The sequence below is a fragment of the Plodia interpunctella genome, chromosome 7, assembly GCF_027563975.2.
Source record: "Plodia interpunctella isolate USDA-ARS_2022_Savannah chromosome 7, ilPloInte3.2, whole genome shotgun sequence".
Taxonomy (NCBI): Eukaryota; Metazoa; Arthropoda; class Insecta; order Lepidoptera; family Pyralidae; genus Plodia; species Plodia interpunctella.
This window is the reverse complement of record NC_071300.1, coordinates 6,923,976-6,932,379: the sequence shown is the minus strand read 5'-3', so window position 1 is coordinate 6,932,379 and position 8,404 is coordinate 6,923,976.

The following is an 8,404-nucleotide window of genomic DNA, read 5'->3' as shown; positions in this document are numbered from 1 at the left end:
TAGTACACAATCTGTTTGGTGAAACGGAATATGAAACTTTTGGGTGCTGACTTTGGTATCGTGAAATATTAATCTGTGGTGGTGGGATGTTGAAATGTATTATCATTAATGTTATTATAACAACGCTAAGCCGATTTAGAAATTACAAATAAATCTTTGGTTGAAAGCTCGCCGATTTAGAAATTTCAAATGAATCTTTGGTTATGTTTCTACAGCTCATGTTATATACAAGTGATAGAACAAACGATATGATTGTCTTAGATGAAATTAAATATGTATGATCTGTATCTAATATGAATTGAGAAAGAACTTACTTTGTTTTATAATAAGTAAGGATAAGAATAATTATAGATGATCCAACACAATCTAGATGGAAGCGTGTGGCGCTACAATACGAGGCGTGTGGTATTGGTATTATTTTGTCGTTTGTCATACGAAATAGCTAATAACATCTTTCCTTAAGATAGTTAACAGGCAGGGGGCCGGTCGTAAAGTTACAGCCGAATCTTCAAAATTTGAAGGTTTCTTTTTAGATAAACCCCGGGCTTCTAGGCATAACAGCAGCAGCGAACCATACTAGGAACACCCAAGAATGAGAAAGTAAGACTTGGAAGTATCTTGCATAATATTAAAAGTTTTTCTCGTATAAGTTTACGCCAATTCCATGTTTTTGTTATGAGACTCATAAATTTTCCAAGATGTATGCAACAAAATTTAGAAAGTAAACTCACATCAACTGACATCCATCATAAAGATTGATGTTATAGAAAATATAGCATTACTGAAACTAGACTGCGGGATGTAGAATCTAGCAACAAATTGTTAGGTAGGTTCTTAATGCTTTAAATTTTGGCATCCCCTCTCGACACTCAAGTTTTTATTTAGCTTCACGTCTGTACTACCACAGCATAATAAAAAGTATCTAACAAAACATCACACACATATACATACAATATTTCTCGTCCGTTGCACCAGTCAAGTTTGATGTTAAATCTGTGTAGAAAAACGCAAAGTATACCATTTTATATAAACGAAGCAACGCGCAATAAAAAATAAAAAATGACTAGTTAAACTAGTGGCAAAAGTGACCTTAGGGTTCAATTTTTATCTTCATTTCATATATACATATTTAGGTATCATCATCATCATTACCTACGTCACAGTGAATCTACAAACATCAGAAAAATACAAAAATATTACAAAATTCTTAATTATTAAATATTTTGTTGAAAAAGTACACATTTTTTAGGAAAACAGCTTTGCAAATATTTGACCCTATACTATATCTACAATAGACTTACTTTTTCATCAATCGTGAGTTTTTAAATAAAATATCCAAAAATGCCTATCAGCATTAAGAGTAAGTGCTTCCGGTTTTAAAATAGATGGCGGGTGAGCTTTAACCGAGTTCTCAAGTTAAATATTGTAAAAACTTGGCCAAAAATACCCGCTGATTGAAAAAAAAAGCTGAATGTTTAGCCTTTTTAAATACTTGCCCTGTGTTTTTGGCAGGGCAGGGACGCCCTCCGGCCTTCGAGAAATTTATTTGTACACGTAATTTGCACATTTCTAAACGGTTTGCATAATGGAGTAGGCAATATGATCTAAATGTTTATGTAATGTTTTTTTATTTTTAAATAGAAGGGCTAATGCCCTTCTATTATCGTTTTGTGAAACAAAAAAAGTAAAATTAAGAAGTGTACCTAATCATAACACAAACATTCTGAAGTAGACAACTATGAATTTATCTACACTAATTTAGCTCTTTAAACACACGCTCTTTTTCCAACTATGAATTTATCTATACTAATTTAGCTCGGTAAACACAAAAACCATGTTCCAAAAACGAGCAAACAATGCCCCTTCGCGTGGTAGTACACAACTGATCAATCGAAAATTCTAGTTTAAAATAATTCAAAGATTTAGATTTTTTTTACAATGTACTGAAACCCATTTATCAAGACCTTCAAATATCTGTAGTGGCTTCGCATAAATCTTCCCAGGGTTTTAGCAAACATAGATCTGTGTTGTCGTGGCAAGTTTATTTCCGGAGCACGATTGATGTACTCCACCGATAGAAATCTGCAAATGTAAGTTTTAGCGCCCCATTTTCTCCCTCTGACAGGATTATTCCGGCGGCCCCGTTAAATCTGACCCCACGGTACCAGTTATTAGATTGAATGGATTTAAAAAAAAATCCTACGTATGACTGCAAAAAACGTACAGAAAAATAAATGCTTTACATTTCATGTTATAATAATAAGTCTTAAATCAATATAATTTTATAATGTCTGATGAATTATATTTATATTGTTCCTATAATATAAATAATTTTAATTGTAATTCCACTTGAAAATTATCAAAGAGCGATTAAGTTGAAGATTTTTTTTAAATTCTGTTCCCGCGGGTCGAACTGAAGTGGGATCAGTCTACAGAATACTTTCTCGAAATGCAACAAACAGTTTTGCTTCGTCTACTCGATATTGCCACCGCTGTTTGTTGCAATACAGCTAAAGGCAGCCAACTAATATTGGTATTTCGGTGGATTATTAGTACCCAAATAGTAGTTGCTTGGTTATTAAAAGTAAAGACTGGTCTCTCTCACGTCTGAGAGTTTTCATGATTTCTTCCTCATCCGTTGAGATCCAGTGTCCGCTTTCCTACATTTTCTTCTTCACTTCGGTCTATACCATAGAGACGTCAGCACCGTTATTTGTTAGACATCATCTCTGACGATATCAAGCCAGCACTTCTTGGGTCACTTCTGCCATGGCCAAGCGGGAGCGGCATAGCCAGACATTTGTTCTCTGCGTAATTTGCAGGTCAACGCAAGACATGGCGGTACCAGCTAGTGAAAGAGTATTTTTAGCACTTAAACTTCACCTTTGCTTTCCATCTGACTAGATTGACATCAACCGCAAATAAAAAGAAATCAAAAAAGGTCAAAAAAAGAAATCGTGTCGTTTATTTAATAATTCGATAGTAAAATTTTTCACTGAAATTTCTAAAAACTTTACTTTTGGTAGAATAAAAAAAAATTGTAAGACTAAAAACGAAATTGTCCATCTCAAATTGTTACGAGAAGACGCACGTACGTAAGAGAAAAGTTCAGGTGGCGCAAAGTGGTTTTTACCACGTAATGCTGAAAGTGTCGTACAACTTTGCAACAGATTCTGCCGATCGCCACTGAATCGTGCGTGTAGCCACTGTCACTGTCAAATCAGTATAAGAATAACAATTCTTTGATTATTTAACTGCTTAAAAATAAAGATAAATGCATTACTTCTATTTAAATTTGAAAAAAATTATAAAGCTCTGAATTGCAGCTAAAATATGTATAAAATATTCGTCTTACGAACGTTGAATAAAAAAAGTGGCATTAAAACTTTCCGCGGGATTTTAAAGACAGAAATTATTCTTGGCCGCTGAATCTCGTGAACAGAATCATTAGCCGCATCTGAACTGGTTCAACAGCTGTATTAAAATGGTGGAAAATTCAATTTCTCCAGAAGTTAACGCCAAAGTATCCCATCGCCCAATAAAATTGAAAAGCTTACCAGCCCAAGCCTGTAACTTATAGCCAGATTATCATAACTTAGTTTTGCAACTGATGCAAATCTGGATCTACTCCTATTGGGACCGCGATGGAAGACTAAAAATTGACCTGAAATTTTTAATCGCCCTCATGTTCGCAATTGTATTCCAAGCTGTGACAGGTTAGCATAAAACAAATTACCATTAAATTTTAAAATTTGGCTATGATTTTACAACAGGCCGCCTGCCTGACGTCAACCCTCTTTGGAAATATTATCGTTGCCTATCAGCTGCTAAGGCTTTGTGTCCCTTTGTCGACATGCTCGGGAGGATAAGGAGTGATCCTGTTCTAGGGCGGAACCACACGCCAAAATTTTTGGGATACTCTTGATTTAACTATCATAATTTTTGTTGTTTTTGTACATATCTTACTAATATATTTTTTTTACAAAAAATCAACATCAAACATTCAGCATAAAAAAGGGGCAATGCAGAGAAGACCCAAGATCTATTCAAAATTCCTGGCCCATCTGCATGTCTGCTATCGGACTAAAGTGCAAAATTGGAATTTAAAATATTCTCATTCAGAAACGTTTGTGAAAAAATTATCCTTTCTTCCAGTTTGCGCGTGCGCGTCGTTCGGTACGTACGTGTAAGTGCCGCTCTGCGTGTCTGTGCATAATGGCATCGAATTTGTTGAAATGTTCTAATTGTAACATTGTAATTAACGAAGTGTTGGCGTTCATATCTAACAAATGTGATGTGATGGTCGAGGATAATTTAGTTCGGCTGTGTTCCACAAGTTTCTCTTCGGAGGACATTACGACTGCAAAAAATCTTCTTTTCAAGTCGGTGCCTAAAACCACTAGGCGCAATATCACCAGGAAGAGAGAAGGAAAAACTGAAAGGGAGCTGGAGGACATGATATCCTTTTTTAAAGTAACTGATCCTGACGAAATACCTACATTCGTCGCCCGTGATTTGCAGAAATTGCCGCCCGTTACTTTCGATCACATTGACGTGACGCGGCTGTTGAAAGATCTTGTTTGCATGAAGCAAAGTATAGAAGATATGAAAGAACAATATGTGCCCATGAGTGAGTTTCAACAATTGAAGGATGAGTTGGCTAACCTCAAACAGGCATCGATCGTCAATAATTTTCAGTGTGACAAGTATATCACTAAGAAACGAGGTGCGGCTAATTTAGTGGATAGTTATGACTGTGATAGCGGGCCGTATGGTTTTATAAACGTATCACACAATTCGAAGGAAACTAGCAAACATCCGTTAGATTCATCCTTGGTGAATAAAAACAGTACGCATCTACCGCAAGCGCGGAGTCTGCCATCCCGCTCGCCCGCAAAGGCGGACATATTATCTATCGCTCAAAGTCAAGGACGCTTGGAAGCCACCGCCGCAGCAGATAATTTGCACAATATGAATTACGCGTCAATAACAGCTGACTGCACTGATAAACATCTGTTAGAAAGTGATAAGGGGCAGGTATGGATAACGGTCCAGAAGAAAAAACGAAAAAATCGTTTTATCGGAGAAAAGGGGACGTCAAGTACGGACGGAAAATTTAGGGCGGCGGACATGAAAATTCCGTTGTTTATTAACTATGTTCACAAGGACACGTCGGAGGAAGATATATGTACATATATACAAAGCAAAACTAGTATAACTGTGTCATTACAAAAAATAAATACCAAAGAACAACGAGAGTACAATTCATACAAAATCTTTATACCGAAAAATAAAATAACGGATTTTTTGAACAAAGACCTGTGGCCCGAGGGTATAAGTTTTCGACGTTTTATTGAATTTAAATATAGTAAAACAGACAGAGCCCCGGCTCGGAATAGCGAAGCACCGAATAACTAATTATGGATAAGCCCTTTACAATGATATCATTCAACTGCAAGGGAGTTAAACGGTCTACTGATTGTATTGGGAAGCTATGTGCGAATGCGGACATCATCGCGTTGCAGGAGACCTGGGTTATGCCGTATGACGTTGGTTGCCTGGGGCAAATTGATGACCGTTTTGCATTCTTCGGTAAATCAGCAGTGGATATTTCGAGTGGAGTTTTTAGGGGAAGGCCACACGGCGGCGTTGCCCTACTGTGGAGAAAAAGTATACTTGGTTCTGTGAGCGTTATTGAGTGTAAAAGTGTACGGCTGGTCGCGATAAAAGTGATGCAACAGGAGCGTTCTTTTCTTATATTCTCCGTATATATGCCTGTTGATTTACAGGAAAATCTTATTGAGTTTACCAGTGTGTTAAGTGAAGTGAACGCCATAATTGAGACAAATAATGTGGATTCCGTGTTCATATTAGGGGACTTCAACGCACACCCTGGTGAGTTGTTTAACCTTGAACTTTTACATTTTTGCTCTGAACAATCATGGACTTGCGTAGATCAGGAATTATTACCAAAAGACACTTATACGTTCGTGAGTGATGTGTACGGTAGCCTGAGCTGGTTGGATCACTGTTTGGTGACTGACGCTGCGTATTGTACTATTAGTAGTGTAGAAGTTTTGTATGGATCATACTGGTCTGATCACATGCCGTTACAAGTGGTTTGTAATTTGCAATTGTTAAAATCCAAAACGACAATAAATGTGAATAGAATTAATAAAGTAATTTGGGGTAAACGGGACAATGCCCAAATAAATGACTATAATGACTACTGTCACGCACGATTGTGTAAAATTGACTTTCCTTCCGAATTTAATAAATGCAGTGATAAAATATGTACTAATAATAATCATAAGTTAATCTTGAATAGCATATATAATAACGTAATAAAAATCTTGTCGGATGCGGCTGAATATTGTTATGTAAACAAAAGTAGGGCACGTAATAAAAAGAATTACATCACTGGTTGGAACGCTCATGTAAAGCTTGCTCATGGGGAGGCTCGTCTAGCATTTCAAGAATGGTGTCGCCAGGGTAAACCTAAAATGGGATATTTATATGAAAATATGAAAAAGAAACGTAAAATATTCAAAAAAAAGCTGAAATGGTGTCAAGACAATCAGTCACAAATTCAGATGGACAACATAGCTAAATTCCATAAATCAAAAGATTTTGCAAAATTTTGGAAAAGCACAAATAGTTTGAATCCTAAACCGAGCCTTCCCGCGAGTGTGGCGGGTGAGAGTGCGCCAGTGGATATTGCTAATTGTTTTAAGAATCATTTTAAAGTACATTCTTTGCTGGGTCCGTCATCGCCGGTGATCGAGTCTGGGAGGTCGCGTAATGACAATCAGCTGAGTGTCAGAATCTCAACTAAAGAGATATCTGATATTATTAATGGCATGACAAGAGGGAAGTCACCTGGCCATGATGGACTCAGCATAGAACATTTGCAGTACGCTGGACTACATCTGCCCAGAGTTCTATCAATGTTTTTTACATTATGTATAGGGCATTGTCACCTACCCGATGACTTAATTAGAACAGTAGTAGTCCCTGTTATTAAGAATAAGACGGGTGACGCATCTGACCTCACCAATTATAGGCCTATTTCTCTGGCCACCATCTTGGCTAAGGTGCTGGATGGTGTGATTGACCGGCACATGTCTGACCGTATAGAGATACATGATGCTCAGTTCGGATTCAGACCAAATCTCTCTACAGAAAGTGCCATACTTGCGGTCAAGCATACAGTTCAGTATTACACGCAAAGAAAAACACCTGTCGTGGCTTGTTTTTTGGATCTCTCCCAGGCTTTCGATCTGGTGTCCTATGATCTTTTGTGGACGAAGCTGAAAAACGATACACGTGTGGCTAGCGAAGTAGTGTCGATACTCCAATATTGGTATGGTAGACAACGGAACCGAGTGAGGTGGGCAGGGGTCCTTTCTGACGAGTACGACTTGGAATGCGGGGTGAGGCAGGGGGGGTTGACATCTCCTCGGCTGTTTAATCTCTACATGAACGGTTTGATTGAGGAACTCAGTAGGACTGGGATCGGCTGTCATGTTGACGGAGTATGTGTCAATAATGTCAGTTATGCGGACGACATGGTCCTGCTGAGTCCCTCAATCAAAGCAATGAGAAAATTGTTGAGAATCTGTGAATCCTATGCAGAGGCCCATGGGCTCAAATACAATGTGAGGAAAAGCAATGTTCTTGTCTTTCAAGCGGGAAATAAAAAATACTCGGACCTGCCGGAGGTCACTTTAGATGGAGCAACGCTTTCCAGGGTAAACAAATTTAAATATTTGGGCCATTGGGTCTCTGAGGATCTAAGCGATAACTTAGATTTAGAGAGGGAACGCAGGGCGTTGTCTGTACGGTGCAATATGCTGGCTCGCAGATTTGCAAAATGTTCAAGGGAAAGTAAGATTACCCTATTCAAAGCGTACTGCCAATCTTATTACACGTGTAGTCTGTGGGTCAGCTATACGCAGCGGGCATACAACGCCCTGAGAGTTCAGTACAATAACTCGTTCCGAGCGCTGATGGGGCTGTCGCGGCGCTGCAGCGCGTCGGGCATGTTTGCGGAGGCGCACATAGACGGCTTTCATGCGATAATTCGTAAGAGGTGTGCCTCCATGCTTAGGCGGCTACGTGACAGCTCCAACTGCATATTAAAAATGATTGTGGACAAGTGGAATAGTCCATTGCTCATTCACTGGAACAGGTTGCATTGTGGGTAGTTGGACTGTTCCATTTGTTCACCTAATCTATTTTTTCCTAACTTTTTTTTAACTTAACTTTTAATATTTTTTTGTAGCTAAGTTCCGCACTAACCTTAGTATAAGTAAATTGTTACTAACAAAATGGACACATGTCTGAAATAAATGATTATTTATTATTATTATTATTTATTATTATAAGTTTCATTCGTACTCGC